Source organism: Sorex araneus, chromosome 1 (genome assembly GCF_027595985.1).
Source record: "Sorex araneus isolate mSorAra2 chromosome 1, mSorAra2.pri, whole genome shotgun sequence".
Taxonomy (NCBI): domain Eukaryota; kingdom Metazoa; phylum Chordata; class Mammalia; order Eulipotyphla; family Soricidae; genus Sorex; species Sorex araneus.
Window position 1 is genome coordinate 106,704,344 of NC_073302.1, and position 20,942 is coordinate 106,725,285.

Consider the following 20,942-nt stretch of genomic DNA (forward strand, 5'->3'; position numbering starts at 1 on the left):
TTGCACACCTGTTTTTTAGTGCTACGAAAATGACAATGAAGAAAAGATATATGGTGACTTACCCTGGTAGTCAATGGGAAATGAATCATGTTGATGCTACATGATTAAAAGGCATTAAAAGGCATGCAGAACATGGGCCAGTTGGGGGAGGGATTGGTGATAGGATTGGTGCTGAAATATTATATGCCTGAGACTCAGCAACTAACAACTTAGCAAATCACCATTCTTTAATTCAATAATTTAAATTTTAAAAAAGAGAATGGAATTGAGTGTGCCTTTTAATAATCTTAATACTGTTCATGGAAAGCATAATTATCCAATGGAAATGACCCAAATTACTTGTTTAAGGTGCCCCACAACATCATAATTGTCCAATGGAGACAATGTTACTACTGGCTTGGACCACTCAAGAAAGAAAATTAGGATTATTTTGCTAGGTGAAAGTCTAGTCTATACCTACTTAATATGCTGACTAAGCACAAAATGGATAGGAAATGGATAACAAAAAGTAAATTCTAAGCCAATTTATGTGGCTTTTTGGTCATTACACAAAGAGAGACAATATAACTTTTTTTTCTTGGTTTATCTATACATTATGTTAGTCAAATTAGTTTTCTTCTTCCTATTCCTGTAGTTTACAAAAAAGATTATTGGTGTGGGTTACTCTGACAAATTCAGTCTGAGCTATATTACAGGATATAGCATTATGGTAGTGGCTGAGCTGTAAAAGAATGACTATCCAGTTATTTGGGGGCTTCTGTTTGATCTTTAGAAGGAAAGAATGAGTTCGTCTCCATTTGACTGAGAGTTTGCAGAAGGCCAATGAAAAAAACATACATTTGTTGACTGTTTGGAATTTAAGCACTTTTGTATGGAGACCCAAACTCTGTATTGTATTACTATACAGCCATTCCTGCTTTTTAAACTCATCATAGGTTACAGGGCCTGACGTTCTGAGAGCTACAATCACCTAATTTACAAACCAGTAGGGATTTGGTTTAAATTCTGCCAATCAATGGCATTTATATGAACTTGGAAGTGGAGGATAGAGAGAACCATCATTCTCAGGAGCATCTGGGCATGTACAGATGGCAGAGAAAGGGCTTGGCCAGTAGCTTTCAGGTGTCCATCTGCCATACCACAGGCATCAGAGATCACTGGTGACGGCCTATTGACAGTAGGCCCTCCTGGTTGTTTGATGCTATTCTTTCTTGCTTCTTTGACAATAATTATTAGAGATTCTAATTCCCTGTAATCTTTCCTTTCTGTTCAGCGTACCTAGGAGACTCCCTCTTTTTCTGACCATTTCCTGACTGTATCTTTAAGATAAAAGCAGTGCCATTAATTTTGTATTTGACCATTGGCTGCTCTGAAGACTTTATACGGTGCTGTGAAGTGAACACTGATAATATTTTCCCACAAATATTTCTAAAAGCATACCTAAATAAATGTTTATCTGCAGTACTGTCATAAAATACAAAGACCTCGCATTGTGAAAGACAGCCCAAGCACGTCAGCTGTAATCAAAACAGAATAGATTTAATTGGCCTGCTTGAATATTCAGCCAACTCATATTTATTATGACAGTGTCCCAAAATGTTACGCTGCTGAATTTTACTGCTAGTTTAACTTACTGTAAGTTTGCCAACATAAACGGGAATAGAAGAACAGGTTCAGTTCTGTGAAAATCATCATGGATCCAACCACAGGCCTTTTGAAAACATATTATTTTAAATTTATTTCAGTCTTACTTGAACTCCATATTCTTGTATGTTACAATGGGAGAAGGAAATGGAAGTGAGGGTTACTTTCAGCAGGTAACTCTGTATTTATTTTTTCTTTTAGTTTAAGGGCTAATGCTCCTGAATGCCCTTTAGTAAAATCGCTAAAAAGACTTTGTTATTGTTAATGATGTGCCAGCGTGGCTTGAGTGACACTCTCCAGATCTGAAAGAAGGGAAAATAATGGTTTCCAGCGTAGAAACCAAATATTTTTAGATGAGTTAGATTCATCACGGACATTTTTGATAACATTAAAATTGAATTTTTAAAAGATACTAACGTTTATCATCGGCATGATTTATACTCAAACAGATCTTTATAGAACATATCATTTTTTTCAATAAAAAAAAAGAAGAAAAGGAAGGTGGAGGATTTTCAAATTCCTTTAGATCCCGAGATCTTTGGCATTCGAGATTTCTAGACCATCTCTCCTCTCCACTAACTTTCCTCCATCTCATAGATAGCATAAGCCCCACAGTGCTTGTACGTAAGGTTATCTGCTGCTCCTGCATGGACTGAAACTTTAAGCCCCACTTGGACAGCTCTTGGATCTGAATTCTTTTCAGCAGCTTTTAAACATCTTTAATTGTGCATATATGTCTCTTCAACGGAGTTGGGTTTAATAAGCTCAGCAATTATTTTATGTATCTGTGTTTTCTGCCCCTTCACGGTGCTGAGTAAGTGCAGAGAGTAGATAACAACAAAAAGGTTTCTGAATATGTGAACAAATCAAAAAAATGTTCTGTATCATTGTCACTGTCATCCCGTTGCTCATCAATTTGCTTGAGTGGGCACCAGTAACATCTCCATGTGAGACTTGTTGTTACTGTTTTTGGCATATCCAATACACCATGGGTAGCTTGCCAGGCTCTGCCATGTCGGGGAGATACTCTCGGTAGCCTGCTGGGCTCTCTGAGAGGGACAGAGGTATCGAACCCAGGTAGGCTGCGTGCAAAGCAAACACTCTACCCACTGTGCTATCACTCCTGCCACAAAAATGTTAGATTTGAAAAAAATATTAAGGGCTCTAGTGACTGAACTTCATGTTTTATAAAACGGAAATGAAGTCTGAGGGAAGCTTTGTTCTCCCCTAATTTACTCAGGTCCTGGTATCTAGGGGTCTCCCTCCTCATTACAGAACCCTTTGATGGTCTTATTTTTGGCTTATTTGGAATTTTTCTTGGAGAAGTTGTAGCTCATTTTCTAAATATTTGCTCCGTAATACTCCTCACATCCTTGGGGACATCACTCATACTTTAAAAATAATTGAAGGGAAGTACCTATGACATTAGGCATTCAACTCGCTACAGCAGCTTTCTCAGCTGGCTCCGTGCCTGTTCAGCTTTTCATCACTTTCGTAAAACAGCAGCAGATTATGGCAATTACTTTCAAAGTACTTTGGAATCATGTTGACTCTATGTTCTATTCTCTATCGTCTCCTTTTTATTAATGAGTTCTGAAAGTACTTTATAAATCCTGGATCTTAGTCCTTTGTCATATAGATAGACTTTTTCCCAGAATGTGGCTTGTCTTCTCATAATCTTCCTGCTATATCTCTTTTTTAAAGAAGTATGAAAGAGTGATAATGTTTTCCTTATCTATTAAAACTTTTCTTTTAATTTTTGGGACACACTCAGGTGTTCTCAGGACTCGCTCCTGACTCTGAGCAGGGATTACTCTGGGCCGTCCTCAGGGGACCATATGTGTCCTGTAGATCGGACCTAGATTGAACATACGCAAGGCAAGCACCTTACCCACTTTACTGTATCTCTAGTCCTGAACTTTAAGTACTCTTGGTGTACATAAGTACTTTAAGTACTTGAAGAACTTTAAGTACTACTATACAGTAGTCTGATAAACAGAAGTGGTAACTGTAGACCTGTAGATCAGCACTTCCTACAATGATCCGTGGGACTTTCTTATTTACGTAAAGTGACTAAAGATGAAAGTACAGACAGTCATTTTAGTCTTCATTTTGGCAGTCTAGTTCCTCCCTGAGATTTTATCAACCTCTCCTTGCTCATCCTTCTTAATGTATTGGGGGCTCTTTTGGTGTCAGGCAGAAGAGGCCCATTGTTGTTTCTATTTTTGGCATATTGAATACGTCATGAGTAGCTTGCCAGGCTCTGCCGTCCGGGCCGGGTACTCTCAGTAGCTTGCCAAGCTCTTCAAGAGGGATGGAGGCTTTTAGGGCAGCCTTCAATCACCCTTACAGGTGTTCCCATGGTTCACATCATATTTGAAGCCCATCAAATATGGTGCAAAAATTATTGAAAATGGGTATTAAGTGTCTTATGCTGTGTCCAGAAAGTGGCCTGGAGCCTGGCAATGGCTGGGTAGTGGTAGTGGTAGTGAAGAAAGACTAAGATGATTGTCTGCACTTTCAACGCACGTACGCTGGCATCGGAAGCATCCATCGAGGATCTGATGGTGCGAACACAGAAGATCAAGTACGACATCATTGGTCTGACTGAAACGAGAAGGCATCAATCACATCACACCATTATTGACACTGGAGAAGAACTGTTCCTCGGAACATGTGACAACAGAGGCGTCGGTGGCATTGGTGTCCTTGTCAACACGAACTTGGCCATGAGCATTGATTCATTCGAATGCCTAACAACCCGAATCAGATGATTACACCTGAATAGATGTGGCTCATTGCCGGCAGTTTCTTTCTTCGTCGTCTACGCACCAACATCCAACTACTGTGAAGATGGAATTGAGAAGTTCTACATGGAGCTGGAGAAGTTCTATAAAGAAGACCACACCTTCTACAAGATCATTGTTGGTGATTTTAATGCCAAGATAGGTCCCAGAAGGTCTCCTGAAGAACTCCACATTGGGTGGGGCACATGGCCTAGAATGGAACAAACAAGGTGAGAGACTGTCTGAGTTCATCATGTCAATCAAGATCATCCATGCTAACTCACAGTGACAGTGATTCACTTCTTATACCATTATCCAATGTGAATGTCTGAAAGTGGGAGATCTGAAATTTTCTTGGGGTACAAACTCCAATGATATAAACTGACATTTCCTGGCTCTTTTTCCAAAAAGGATAACTCATTGTTTCAACCATTATCTTGGTAACACTTTGGACTCAAACTAAAAGAAAACACACCCATTGCAATGTCTAGTAGTTTTTGCATCTGAGCAGTCTGGATGCTATAATACTGACACAGAGAGCTGCAATTCAGCCAAGCCTTCTCAGCATCTGGCCTTTAGAGAATGATGCTAAAACTTAGTGGATCTCATATTTTCCCCTCACACACTACTTGCTCCTATAGGTGATGTGATCATAGTCACTTGCCCTAGAAATTCACTTGCAAAGTCTATGTATGCACTTCATACAACTAAGAATATTAAAATGTAAATATAATGTTGAATTATTGTTTTGCTTTCTGAGCACTCCGTGGTGCTCAGGGGTTTCTTCTGGCTCTGAGCTCAGGGATTACTCCTGATGATTCTCAGAGGACCATGTAGGGGTTGTGTGGGGGTGAATGTGGTTGACCACATGAAAGGCAAATGCCTACCCACAGTACTATTGCTCCAGCCCATTAAATCTTTTTTAATTAGAAAAATACATTTTCCATTTGTGCCTTTTTTGATTGTTGTGATTATATTAACCTGGTTTGGATATCCAGGAACAAGGATCTCCTTCATGAATGAAAATTGTGAAGCTAAACATCCTCGCTTTATTCCTAGTCTTAGGGAAAGTGGAGTATTTCATCATTAATTATTGTGTCTCTAGTCACTCACAGATTCTTTCAGAACACTTTGGAACCTCCTTCATTTCTACTTTGCTAATAACTGTTACCATGAATGGATGCTGCATTTTGTCAACTTGCTTTTCAGCATATCTTGAGATAATTAAATGTGCTGCTCCTCTTAAATATGTATGTACAAACAAAGAAAATTCTTTCTTTTTTTATTTAGTCACTGTAAGATACACTTACAAGGCTTTTGTGTTTGAATTTCAGTCATTCAATGATTGAATACCAGTCTCTCCACCACTGTACACTTTCCATCAGCAATGTCCCCAGTATCCCTCACCGCCCTGTCCCACACCTACCCTATGGCAGACAATTTCCCTCTTACTCTCTCTCTCTCTCTCTCTCTCTCTCTCTACTTATGGGTATTATGGTTTGCAATACAGATAATGGGAGGCCATCATGTTTGGTCCTTTCTCTACTTTCAGCACACATCTCCCATCCCAAGCGATCTCTCCAACCATCATTGACTTAGTGATCCCTTCTCTATCTCAGCTGCTTTCTCCCCCAGCTCTTAAGGCAGGCTTCCAACCATAGAGCAATCTTCCTGGCCCTGTCTCTACTGTCCTTGGGTGTTAATCTCATATTCTGATATTTTATATTCTGCAAATGAGTGCAGTCCTTCTATGTCTGTCCCTCTCTTTCTGACCACTTCACTTAGCATGATACTCTCCATGTCCATCCACTTACAAGCAAATTTTATGACTTCATCTCTCCTAATATATATATATATATATATATATATATATATATATATATATATAGTGTTCCATTGTGTAGATGTACCAAAGAGTCTTTAGCCAGTCATCTATTCTCGGGCAATCAGGTTGTTTCCAGATTTTGGCCTGTGTGAACAGTGCTGCAATGAACATACAGGTGCAGATGTCATTTATACTGTGATTGAAAACTATTTCATTATAGGAAGATGTTGTATATAAAAATTTCCAGAGAATCTACTAAGTGCCATCCCAACTACATTGTTCAGTGGCTGACCAGATATTTTAGTGAATTCCAGTGGCATAAGAAACAATGACGGCTTACGCCTGCCACTCCCCTGGAGAATTCTTGTGAATTTATTTGGGTTACTCTAAAGGTAGTGCAATTTATGAAGGATACAAATCTATTTCCAAGGATGGAGGCACAGCATGGCTAAGCCAGGCTACAAACTTCTCATTGCAAAATCCCACAATGGAGATCTAGAGACTAGAGATCCTTCTGAAATCTTTGACAAGGGGACCTCAATCCTATTTGTGAGGGCTCGACCCTGACTTAAACACCTTTAAGGCACGCATCTCAGAACCCAGTGGCTTTTGGCAGAAATGCATCTGGACTTGGCATGAGGTTACCGGTGCCAGGCCACCCCAGGTGGGAAAAGGTGCCGTCCCTCCGCCTATTCCCCCTGGTGGCTTGGTGTCCACCGTCTTCCAGAGGCCAGTGGACAGTCAGGTATCGGCCCACAGTGATAAGACACATGGGGCCTCATGGGATGGGGGTGGAGTTGGCCCTTGTCCTTCCCCGCTTGAGCGAGACCCTGAGTCACCACCCACGAACAGCCCCTCTGGCTACTGATTAAGCTCCTTAATGGCCAGGACCCCAGAGACACACAAACCAATCTCAGAACTCAGTGGCTTTTGGCAGAAATCTCTCCAGATTTAATTATTAAAATTTCAGAGTTCCAAAACCACGCAGTCACAAGAGTGGCTGCACAAAAACATATGCTATTCATAATTGGCAATCATTGGATCACTGTTATCCCGTTTTTCATCAATTTGCTCGAGTGGGCACCAGTAACATCTCCATTGTGAGACTTGTTGTTACTGTTATTGGCATATCAAATACACCACAGGTAGCTTGCCGGGCTTTGTTGTATGGGCGGGACACTCTTGGTAGTTTGCCAGGCTCTCCAAGAGGGACGGAGGAATCGAACCTGGGTCAGTCGTGTGCAAGGCAAATGCCCTACCTGCTGTGCTATCACTCCAGTCCTTTTAAAGCAGTATTGGAGGAAAATATAAGCAATTAAAATAAAATCCATTACTGGTATATATTTCTTGTAGTAGCACTGTAGCACTTTGGTCCCATTGTTCATCGATTTGCTCAAGCGGGCACCAGTAACGTCTCCATTGTGAGACTTGTTACTGTTTTTGGCATATCGAATGCAGTTTCTTATATTCCATGAATTGCTAGGGGTTGCTAAGTGATAGAAGCAAATAATCTATCCACATATGATGTACATGAAACTTTTTTAGTAGCTATTTTAAGATAGAATCCATTTATTAAAAGTGGACATTTAGGGGCTAGAGCAATAGAAAACAAATTGTCTAATGTTGCCTTTTTTTTTTTTTTTTTTTTAATTTATTTATTTTTAATTAGGGAATCACCGTGAGGGTACAGTTACAGATTTATACACTTTTGTGCTTATATTTCCCTCATACAAAGTTCGGGAACCCATCCCTTCACCAGTGCCCATTTTCCACCACCCGTAAACCCAGTGTCCCTCCCACCCTCCCCAATCCCATCTCCCCCCCACCCCACCCTGCCACTGTGGCAAGGCATTCCCTTCTGTTTTCTCTCTCTAATTAGCTGTTGTGGTTTGCAATAAAGGTGTTGAGTGGCCGCTGTGCTCAGTCTCTAGCCCTCATTCAGCCCGCAACTCTCTTCCCCCACATGGCCTTCGACTACAATGTAGTTGGTGATCGCTTCTCTGAGTTGACCTTTCCCCGGAACGTGAGGCCAGCCTCGAAGCCATGGAGTCAACCTCCTGGTACTTATTTCTACAGTTCTTGGGTGTTAGTCTCCCACTCTGTTATTCTATATACCATAGATGAGTGCAATCTTTCTATGTCTGTCTCTCTCTATCTGACTCATTTCACTCAGCATGAAACTTTTCATGCCCATCCACTTAACTACAAAATTCTTGACCTCCTTTTTTCTAACAGCTGCATAGTATTCCATTGTATAGATGTACCAAAGTTTCCTCAACCAGTCATCCGTTCTGGGGCATTCGGGTTTTTTCCAGATTCTGGCTATTGTAAACAGTGCTGCGATGAACATACATGTGCAGATGTTGTTTCGATTGTACTTTTTTGCCTCTCTGGGATATATTCCCAGCAGTGGTATTGCTGGGTCAAATGGGAATTCAATATCTAATTTTTTGAGAGTCGTCCAAATTGTTTTCCAGAAGGGCTGAACCAGTCGGCATTCCCACCAGCAGTGAAGAAGGGTTAATGTTGCCTTTTTGGAAGGTCTGAGTGTTGGGGGAAAATCCCAAATAATAGCGATGGATCTGGTGTCAAAATATTGAATGTAATCAAAGTAGAGAGAGAGAAAGTAATGTGGAAGTCATCTGCCACACAGGTAGAGGGAGAGTGTGGGATGGGGGTTACTGGGGTTTTTTGGTGGTGGAAAATGTGCACTGGTGAATGGATGGGTGTTTCATCATTGTATGACCGAGACTTAAACCTGAAAGCTTTGTAACCGTTCTCGCTGTGATTCAATAAATAAATTTATAAAATAAATAAACACCTTCCAAATTAAAGTCTAATTTTTAATACAATAGCCACTAGGGGGCAGTGTTTCAAACCATGAATTTTGGAGGGACACACCCATTCAGACTGTTATCCTCAGCTGAGACCCAGAGAAAGAAGGAACAGGAGGTTCTCTCACCTGCATCGGAGTTAGTTCCAGCTGAGATGGGAGGAGGAGGGGACCGTAGATCATGTTTCAAATGCCACACACTTTCACCACCCTACAGAGTTTTCGTAGACTTTCTGCATGGGTTTTCATTTCCTGTATGCCCGTAGGACAATTTCCCAAGACTCAAATGGTATGGTTTTTTTTTTTTTTTGAGTAATTTTCACCCCTCATGTTTTTTTTCCTCCTTTGGAGAAAGGGTCCATAGAGCTCCGTTGCTCTTCACCAGGAATGAGAACTATTAAATCTACTAAATGCCATCATGCATCTTTGGAGAGATTTAAATTATTAACTTAAATGCTATTTTAACTGTGTTACCTAACCTCTGATCTAAATAAAAATATGTGGCATCAATAAATTCAAAAGTAAAATTTGGGACATTTGGATTATTCTAGTCTAATTTTTACTTGTTGTCTGTTACATGTCTTTCTGCCAGGGGTATTCCATTTTCTTTTAAAAATATTTTCTTTAGTTAAAAAAAATCACTACCTGTATAGTAAGACCTAATTTGCTAATTCTAAGATATGAAATGTCTTGGTTAATTTAGGGTCTTTTTTATTGCTATTTTTTTTCTTGTATGTCAAATTACATTTTTTCCCTGGTTTGCAGTTGCATACGTAACTCCATCTTGTTCTGACATCGAACAATGTGGCCTTTTTGCTATAGGATATCTGGGATAGGATGTCTTCCTCTAATATGGATAGAGTTCTGCTTTGGCATCAGCTAAATGACAGAAATGTCCTATTGATCTTATCAGATTTGAATTAGGCAAGTTCAAAAGGAGCTGGACAGAGTTTGCCCTCTATCCTGAAGCCTGTTACTTTCTTTAGGGTCTGCTCGAGGTTGCCCCAACAGCATCTTTGTTTGGTTGGGAGTGGGGGACTGTGGCAATAAAGGTCTCATCTTCCAGATCGTATCTTTCAGAGTGTAGCTGGACTCACCTTAGAGAGTGGTGGGGTTTGACTCTGTGCAACTTCACCTGTGAGCACTTCACTGTAGACAATGCTCTGCCTTGAGCAAGCGACGTCTTAGACCCAGCCAAGGGTCTAAGACACAAAAGAAATTTCTGTGTCCAAGGCTTCTCTCTGTGTACTTCCTCCTTTCAAGAACTCCGACACACACATTTAATGGACTCCAACAGTAAGAACTCCCCCTCCCATTTTTATTAGGATCAAGAACACTGTTAAGGGGCTGGAGTGATAGCACAGCGGGTAGGGCGTTTGCCTTGCATGCGGCCGACCCGGGTTCGATTCCCAGCATCCCATATGGTCATACCACCAGGGGTAATTCTTGAGTGCAGAGCCAGGAATAACCCCTGTGCATCACTGGGTGTGACCCAAAAAGAAAAAGAAAGAACACTGTTGATCATAGTTGCATGCAGACATTGTCCGGCCATCAGCAGCATGCCCACTTCCCAATGTCAGACATTCTAGTATTGTCTCCTCAACTTAACAAATACCTCACTCTTTTTTCTGCCACGGAGAGAAATGTGCTTGCCATGTGAATGTCAAAGCAAATGGAGGATTAACTTTGCATATTTGTTTCTCAAGGCTCACTCTACTGTCTGATGCCAGCTGTCTAATACCAGAAAAGGATTTCATAATGTATTTTGCCCAGTGCTCTGTTCGAAACTGTTTGTATTGTGTCCACTCAAAAATATCCGAGATTGGATGACTTCAAAACAGCTGAAACATTTCTCACACTTCTGGAGTCTGGGAAGTTCAAGATCCAGGATTGGAAGAATCTGTGTCTAATGTGTCTCACATCCTGGTTTGCAAAAATCCATCTCTTTTCTATGTCCATATATGTTCAGGGGGGTGAAGGATAGCTCTGGGGTATCGCTTGTAAGGACACTAATCCCATACCCTAGGATTCCCCCCTCTCCTTCACCCCCCCATGATATAATCATCTCTCAGAGGTACCAGTTATTAACACCATCATTCTGGGATTAAGCTTCAACCGATGAACTTGCAGAGGGCATGGGAGTTACACTCATTTTGTTCACACAAGAGAGTAAATCTAAAAACACATCTCCTTCATGGATAGGTGCACAAATTTTGCTCTTTGCCCTTGTTAGATACCTTAAAACTTATTTGTAGATTATGTAATACTTACATATCTCATATTCATCTTTTTACACTTAACCTGTATACTAGAAACCTGTGTTATTATAACCATAATCAGCCATGTTTCTACCTTAAGAAAGAAGGCAGATCAAGGAGAAGCATACAAGGAAGTCTTAATCATTTATAAACTTGAATCTAAACTATTATTTCTTTGGTGTAAATAAAGAATTAGGAAAACCATGTGTGATCTCTGCGTACAAAAGTATCCAGGAGAGAAGCATGTATTTCTGAGAATTTTTAGGAATTTTATAAATTTTAATAACTTTGACACAGGATGTTAGAAATTTGAGTGAAGAGAGACAGCCTAATTAATCAAACAAGTTCTGCAATCAGAGTTGGACCATGTGAGTAGTGGGGGTGGGGATCCCAAATGTAAGAAAATAAATTTGATGTGGTATAAACAAATAAAAGTCACAATGTTTAGTTAGCATAACGTCACTATATTGGAGTAAGCTTTATTTATTCTTTTCGTTGACAAAGTATGTTGGAATTGATACTCTCCAGACAAACTGGAAAAATGTTATTAGTGATATAACTTATGTGAATTGACTTAAAAAAATTCTCTCACTTGTATATATGTTCAACATATTGCCGAGAAAATGTCAAATCAATGTAATCACACTTTGTGTTTAGAAAACATTTCAACATATAAGATTGCCCCATACAGACACTCACTTTGAAATAGAACATTTAGACCACCAAAATTCATATTCCCTTCTTCAAAGGAGGGTGTTTTATCTGTGGGATCGTTACATGCAAGTAGAATGTGCTTACTTAAACCATGACTTTCTTTCTGAATGTTTTTGTTTGCTGGTCTTTCTTTTTTTCCGTACCACATCCCATAGTGTTCAAGGCTTACTCCTGGCTCTGCACTCCGGGATCACTCCTGGCAGACTTGGGGGACCATACGGGGTACTAAGGATTGAACCCGAGTTGGCTGTATGTGTGCAAGGCATGGACTCAACCCTAGGTACTGCTTTGGACCAAAAGGCAGCTGCTGATTGTGACACAGCAGAGACCTGAATTAAACGTTCATGTCTGGGCTTCTCGTATCAGTATTATTCCATTGCCAGAAACACTTCACCTGTGCAGATCCTGGAGCATAGAGTCCATATAAGTAACAGTGGAATAGACCTTACTTGAATCTACAGGGAAACATCAATAAGTCAAATTCCTAGACGGAAGGGAGACTGTACTGCTGGTTTCAACACAGTTATACGTTGGCCAACTTACAGGCTTGTGAACTACAACATTTTATGTTGAAAGTCATTGAGCTTTTCTGCCACATAGAGGAGTGTGACAACAGCTGAAACAAGAGAGCCCTTGTTTGAAGCTACATAGCTGAACTGGCATTGTATCTGCTGTATTTCATGACTCATAAAGAAAGTCTTAGTGTTGGATATCATTGGTTTGTCCTTTCTCCCTTGCCACAGAGTTTGGGTTTATCTGGTAATAATCTCTAAACAATTCTAGAGTACATTGGTATGTCCTGCTCCCCTTGCCACTAGGAGCTTAGGTATATCAGTCACACCCATTAAAGTGCTCCCGAGTCACTCCCATTCCTTTGTTTATCTGTAACCACTTCTACCAGTTTATCTGCTCTTCCTCTAATCAAACTCTGTTAATTTGTAAGGTCAGACCTTGCTAGGACAGTGAACTTGTATTGTAAGTTAATATTGTCTTTCTCCTCTCTTATGTCTTTTGAATAGTTTACTTTAAAACAAGATCCTTGGGCCTTTTCCCAGGTAATCAGGAGACTCCCAGCCACGCCTCCCGAGTGCGCCCCTGGTTCCCACGCGGCCGCCGGGACTTGGGACCCTTGCCGCCGCCACCTCCCGCGTCCCACCGCCCCGGCTTTCCTGGGACCATTGTCCCAGGAGCCCCTGCTAGGAAGAAACGGGGGCGTGGCCCGAAAGGGGCGTGGTCTAAAAAGGGGCGTGGCCTCCTGCCAGAGCGGCCGCCGCTAACGCGGCCGCAGATATTATTTCTTACCTTAGCACATTAGGTATGGTCTTCTTGCTTTGAAAATCGGTTTAACACATCTCATACACTTATGCGAACTAGCCTATTAGCTCTAAGTTTAGAAAAATTATCAGTGAATAAGAGAAGCTTAGCAAAGCTTTTGTAAAGACAACTTAGCCTTAAGTCTTCATTAAAGCCCCAACATCAATCACAAAGAAAAGGCTGAGTGTAAGGAAGTCTTCTAGAATAGGAATAAAGCTGCCATCAGAAATAGCACAAACAGAGCCCCTCCTTCTCTCAGCAAGAGGTAGGAGGAATAAACACCTACAAAGTTCCAATCCTATACTTCCATAACAATATGAAGAAGCAGCGAAAATCCCCTCCAGGAAGAGAGGGAGAAGAAAAGATACTAGAAACCTCAAAAGAGGCTCCCAACATCTACGACCTCTCAGATAAACAATTCAGAGAGGAAATCTGGAGGAGAGTCGACCTACTCCAAGCAAATATGGAACAGACATCCAATAAATTAAGGGAGGAGATGAATGAAGCGCTGGAACGGTCTACCAAGAAAATACAGGAAGAAATGAGAGCAGAAATGAGAGCAGAAATTTCAAACCTTCGAACGGAAGTCTCACAAATAAAGCAATCGGTAGATGAAATAAAAATATCACTAGATGCCCTCAACAGTAGAATGACTACAGCCGAAGACAGAATCAGTGATCTGGAAGATGAGCTGTAGAAAGCTTATAGACAACAACAAATCATGGCCAAAGACCTCAAAATGGCTATAGAGCGAATCAGAGCCCTGGGGGATGACTTCAAGAGGAACAACATAAGAATCACTGGAGTACCAGAACCGCAGGGAAGCAACCCCAATGAAAAAAACACAGTCAAAGATATCATTGCTAAGAAATTCCCAGAGCTGGAGAAGGCAGGCATCCAGATACAAGGAGTCTGAAGAGTACCAGCAAAAAGAGACCCGAATAAAAAGACCCCAAGGCATATCATAGTCAGAATGACGGATACCATCGATAGAGACACAATTCTGCAAGCAGCAAGGGCAAGGAAGGAAATCACATACAAAGGAGCACCCCTCAGATTTACGGCCGATCTGTCAGAAGAAACCCTCCGAGCCCGAAGACAATGGTGGGACATAGTGAAAAAACTCAACGAAATGAATGCCTCACCAAGAATACTTTATCCGGCTAAACTCTCACTCAAACTCGAAGGAACCATACACTACTTCTCGGATAAACAACAGCTCAGGTCCTTCATAGACTCAAAACCAATCTTGAAAGAAGGTCTAAAGGGGCTACTGTAAGACAAGGAGGAGCCCCATAAGAACAACAAATCCCACAGAAAGATGACACAAAACCACATCACAATAATCTCTCTCAATGTCAATGGCCTAAATGCACCTATCAAGAGACACAGAGTGGCTAAATGGATCCGGAAATTAAACCCAACATTCTGTTGCCTGCAAGAAACACACCTGAACAAACAGAGTAAACATAGACTCAAAGTCAAAGGATGGAAAACAATCCTCCAAGCAAACAACCCCGTTAAAAAAGCTGGAGTGGCCATCCTGGTATCTGACAACATAGATTTCAGGATGAAAAAGATCAAAAGGGACAGCGAAGGTCATTTTCTGTTTATCAAGGGATATGTACAACAGGAAGAAATCACACTCTTAAACGTATATGCTCCTAACGAACGACCGGCTAAATATTTAAAACAACTCCTAACAGACTTCAAAGAGGACATCACTAACAGCACAATTGTAGTCGGAGACTTCAATACGGCCTTATCGCCTCTAGATAGATCCACAAGAACAAAACTCAACAAGGAAACACTGACTCTGAAAGAAGAAATTGAAGAGAGAGGCCTAATAGACCTATACAGGGCCTTACACCCCAAAAAGAAAGAATACACATTCTTTTCCAGTGCACACGGAACATTTTCTAAAATAGATCATGTACTGGGCCCCAGAACATACCTCAATAGAATCGGAAAAATAGAAATTGTATCAACCATTTTTTCAGACCACGATGCGCTGAAGATAGAAGCTAACCACTCACAAACACGGAAAATCAAATCAAACACCTGGAAACTAAACAATTCAATGTTGAACAATGAGTGGGTCAAGAAGGAAATCAAGGAAGAAATCAAAAGATACTTAGAAACTAATGAGAATGAAGACACGAGCTACCAAAACCTATGGGACGCAGCTAAAGCCATGTTAAGGGGAAAATTTATAGCTCTCCAAGCATTCCTCAGGAAGGAAGAAAGGACCCACATAGATAGCTTGACTTCACGACTCAAGACCCTAGAAAAGGACCAGAAAAAGGATTCCAAACCAGACCGAAGGAAAGAAATAATAAAAATTAGAGCAGAAATTAATGACATCGAAACCAAAAAAACAATCCGAAAGATCAATGAAACAAAGAGTTGGTTCTTTGAGAAAATAAATAAGATTGATAAACCGCTAGCAAGACTCACAAAGAAAGAAAGAGAGAAAACTCTAATAAATCGAATCAGAAATGAAAAGGGGGACATCATAACAGAAACCAGTGAGATTCAAAAGATCATTAGAGACTACTTTGAAGGTCTTTACGCCACAAAAAAGGAGAACCTAAAAGAAATGGATGGATTCCTTGATTCCTACAATCTCCCAACACTGAAGAAAGAAGACCTGGAATACCTGAATAGACCCATCAATGTTAAGGAAATTGAAACTGTAATCAAAAACCTCCCCAAAAACAAAAGCCCAGGGCCAGATGGTTTCACTGGAGAATTCTTCCAAACATTTAAAGAAGACCTATTGCCTGTTTTCCTCAAACTTTTCCAGGAAATTGAAAAAACAGGAACTCTCCCAAACAGTTTCTATGAAGCACATATCTCCCTAATACCCAAAGCAAACAAAGACACCACTAAGAAAGAAAATTACAGACCAATTTCCCTGATGAACACCGATGCGAAGATCCTCAACAAAATACTAGCAAATAGGATCCAACAACTCATCAAAAAGATCATACATCACGACCAAGTGGGATTCATCCCAGGGATGCAAGGATGGTTTAACATTCGGAAATCAATCAACATAATCCAGCATATCAACAAAAGTAAAGACAAAAACCATATGATCATATCAATAGATGCAGAGAAAGCATTTGACAAGATCCAACATCCTTTCATGATGAAAACCCTCGCCAAAATGGGGTTTGGAGGAACTTTCCTCAAGATAGTCGAAGCCATCTATCACAAGCCTACGGCAAGCATTATCCTCAATGGGGAAAAACTAAGGGCCTTTCCTCTGAGATCAGGCACAAGACAAGGATGCCCACTCTCACCACTCCTCTTCAATATAGTACTGGAAGTACTTGCGATAGCTATTAGACAAGAAAAAGAGATTAAGGGCATCCAGATAGGAAAGGAAGAAATCAAACTCTCACTATTTGCAGACGACATGATACTATATCTAGAGAAGCCTAAAACCTCTACTAAGAAACTCTTAGAAACAATAGACTTATACAGTAAAGTTGCAGGCTACAAAATCAATACCCAAAAATCCATGGCCTTCATATATGCAAACAATGAGGCAGAGGAAAGGGACATGAAAAAAGCAATCCCATTCACAATCGTGCCCCAGAAAATCAAGTACCTCGGAATCAGCTTAACCAAGGAAGTAAAAGACCTTTACAAAGAAAACTACAAAACGCTACTCCATGAAATCAAAGAGGACATGAGGAAATGGAAACATATACCCTGCTCGTGGATAGGGAGAATCAATGTTGTCAAAATGGCAATACTCCCTAAAGCATTATACAGATTCAATGCGATCCCTATAAGTATACCCATGACATTCTTCAAAGAAATGGATCAAGCAATCCTAAAATTCATATGGAATAACAAACGTCCAAGGATAGCTAAAACAATTCTTGGGAAAAAGATGATGGGAGGCATCACCCTCCCCAACCTCAATCTTTACTACAAAGCAGTAACAATTAAAACAGCATGGTACTGGAACAAAGGCAGAGCCGTAGACCAATGGAATAGGGTGGAATATCCCTACACACAACCCCAAATGTATGATCATCTAATCTTTGATAAGGGAGCAAGAGATGTGAAGTGGAGCAAGGAAAGCCTCTTTAACAAATGGTGCTGGCACAACTGGACAACCACATGCAAAAAAATGGGTTTAGACCTTGACCTGACACCATGCACAAAAGTCAGATCAAAATGGATTAAAGACCTCAACATTAGACCACAAACCATAAGGTACATTGAAGACAAGGTCGGCAAAACCCTCCACGATATTGAAGATAAAGGTATCTTCAAAGGTGACACGGAACTAAGCAATCTAGTAAAAACAGAGATCAACAAATGGGACTACATTAAACTAAAAAGCTTCTGCACCGCAAGATATACAGTGACCAGAATCCAAAGACTATCCACAGAATGGGAAAGGATATTTACACAATACCCATCAGATAAGGGGTTGATATCAATGGTATATAAAGCACTGGTTGAACTCTACAAAAAGAAAACATCCAACCCCATCAAAAAATGGGGCGAAGAAATGAACAGAAACTTTACCAAGGAAGAAATACGAATGGCCAAAAGGCACATGAAAAAGTGCTCTGCATCACTAATCATCAGAGAGATGCAGATCAAAACAACCATGAGATACCACCTCACACCACAGAGTCTGGCACACATCCAAAAGAACAAAAGCAACCGCTGTTGGAGAGGATGTGGGGAGAAAGGGACCCTTCTACACTGCTGGTGGGAATGCCGGCTAGTTCAGCCCTTTTGGAAAACAGTATGGATGATTCTCAGAAAACTAGAGGTTGAGCTCCCATTTGACCCAGCAATACCACTGCTGGGAATATATCCCAGAGAGGCAAAAAAGTACAATCGAAACAACATCTGCACATGTATGTTCATCGCAGCACTGTTTACAATAGCCAGAATCTGGAAAAAACCCGAATGCCCCAAAACGGATGACTGGTTGAGGAAACTTTGGTACATCTATACAATGGAATACTATGCAGCTGTTAGAAAAAAGGAGATCAAGAATTTTGTAGTTAAGTGGATGGGCATGAAAAGTTTCATGCTGAGTGAAATGAGTCAGAAAGAGAGAGACAGACATAGAAAGATTGCACTCATCTATGGTATATAGAATAACAGAGTGGGAGACTAATACCCAAGAACTGTAGAAATAAGTACCAGGAGGTTGACCCCATGGCTTCGTGGCTGGCCTCACGTTCCGGGGAAAGAGCAACTCAGAGAAGCGATCACCAACTACATTGTAGTTGAAGGCCATGTGGGGGAAGGGAGTTGCGGGCTGAATGAGGGCTAGAGACTGAGCACAGCGGCCACTCAACACCTTTATTGCAAACCACAACAGCTAATTAGAGAGAGAGAACAGAAGGGAATGCCCTGCCACAGTGGCAGGGTGGGGTGGGGGGGAGATGGGATTGGGGAGGGTGGGAGGGACGCCGGGTTTACGGGTGGTGGAGAATGGGCACTGGTGAAGGGATGGGTTCCCGAACTTTGTATGAGGGAAGTATAAGCACAAAAGTGTATAAATCTGTAACTGTACCCTCACGGTGATTCTCTAATTAAAAATAAATAAATTATAATTAAAAAAAATAAAAAAAAAATAAAACACGATCCTTTTTGTATGGACAAAGAAAGACATTTATTAATATGCTTTGGTAACATGGGATTTAATTGGCTTCAAATATTATTCACTCCTGGGCATCTGCTTTCTCGACTTAAGCCTCAGCTGCCCTTACTTCCTAGCAACCCCAAAAGCAGGGTCCTGATGAGAGACGGGATGGACCCAGGGCAAGCGGTGAGTTATGTGCTACCCTGGCATCGAGATGGGCCTGGCCAAAGCGCCTAATGCTTAACTATATGTTAAGAGCTTGGTCATGGACATGTCATGATCCAGAAGCAACGACGAGACTAGGACCCTGCTAGGGCTACGAAAGACTAATCTGGCCTGGGCACTGTAGTCTGAGATCGAGGTGACCCCCGGAGAGCAATTCTATAAGCTTAATGCATTTCTTGCTATGTCCATACAAAAGGATTTATAATATGAATACTTATATGTTAGTTGGACAAAGAGAGGGGAAACACACCCAGGGAATTTCACTCTTGGGCTGATGTCCTGCTGAAAGAGATACTGTCCTAGTGAAAGCATCCCCTGAGGGATAGAACTTTACCCCCTATTGATTGTAACCACACCTGTGTGTAAGCCCTGGCCCCTGATGCGGGGGGTGGGGGGAGATTTAAGGTGGCTGTATGAGGGGGTTCGAGGAAGAAGCAGAGAAAGAGAGAGAGAGAGAGAGAGAGAGAGAGAGAGAGAGAGAGAGAGAGAGAGAGAGAGAGAGAGAGAGAGAGAGAGAGAGAGAGAGGGGAGTGTATAGAGAGGAGATTGGAATAAAGGAATAAACTGCGATTGAGACCAACCATCTTGCCTCCGTTCCTTCCTTCGCCTGCCTCGTCATCGCCATCAACCTCCCCGGGGTGGGGGAAGCGGCTGGAGACTACCGAACTCAGGTGGCGGGAGAGACAGCGCCGCTGCCCTATGCCCAGTGCCCGGCACGGTGCGGTGAGGTGCTCCTCGCCCCCTTTCTTTTTCTTTTTTGTGTTTCTACACAGTCTTAGGACAGAGATAGCTTTAAGTCAAGTTAGGTGTAGGACTCAGTGCTCAGGTCCTACTTTCTCTTATTCTAATCAGTGTTACCGTATTCTGCCTTTCTTATATTAAGGTGTCTTCGGTGATTAAAAACACAGCCATTGAATTCATGCTGTGTGGGAGTCATTTTTATCCTCTAAGGATTGCCCATATGAATAATTGTCTGTTTCTCTTTTAAGGCTCCCAACACATTTATTATAAAACCTATCATCTTATTTTTTTGGTCGGGGGAGCACACCTTTTGGATGGATGCCACATAAGACACACACCCACACCTGGAAACAAGAGTGGAATCAATGGCAATTGAAGCATATTAGGTGGGAGAATTGTCGTTTCCCAAAGGGACAACAATTTGGGATCAAATCGCTTTCTTCAAAGGAAACTATGAGTGCTTGATACTGTGCTAAAGGCAAAGGACAATTCTTCTTCTCTACAGTGACCTAGCACTGTTTTTTTTTTGGGGGGGGAGGATGGGGTAGGACTGGGTCATACCTGGTGGTGCTCAGGGCTTACTCCTCACCTGGTGCTCAGGGATCACTCTTGGTGGGGCTCAGGGGATATCTGGTATCAGGGATCAAATCTGGATCAGCCTGAATCAAGGCTAATGCCTTAACTGCTATATTATTTCTCAGCAATTTACCATTCTAGTCTCCAGGCTTTCTCTACTTCAAAATTTCCCACTCACGTATGCTACCTTCAGAAAACACAGGTCTGATATGAGCATTGCACTCCTGTTCCAAACTTGTACAGTCAAAATTGGAGCACTCAAGAGACCATATGGGAAGCTGAGGATCAAACTCAGGTCTGCGGCATTCAAGACAAACATGCTACCCACTGTACTATTACTCCAACTTTTTGTTTTGTTTGTTTGTTTTCAGCTTTAGACCCACTTCTTAATCCT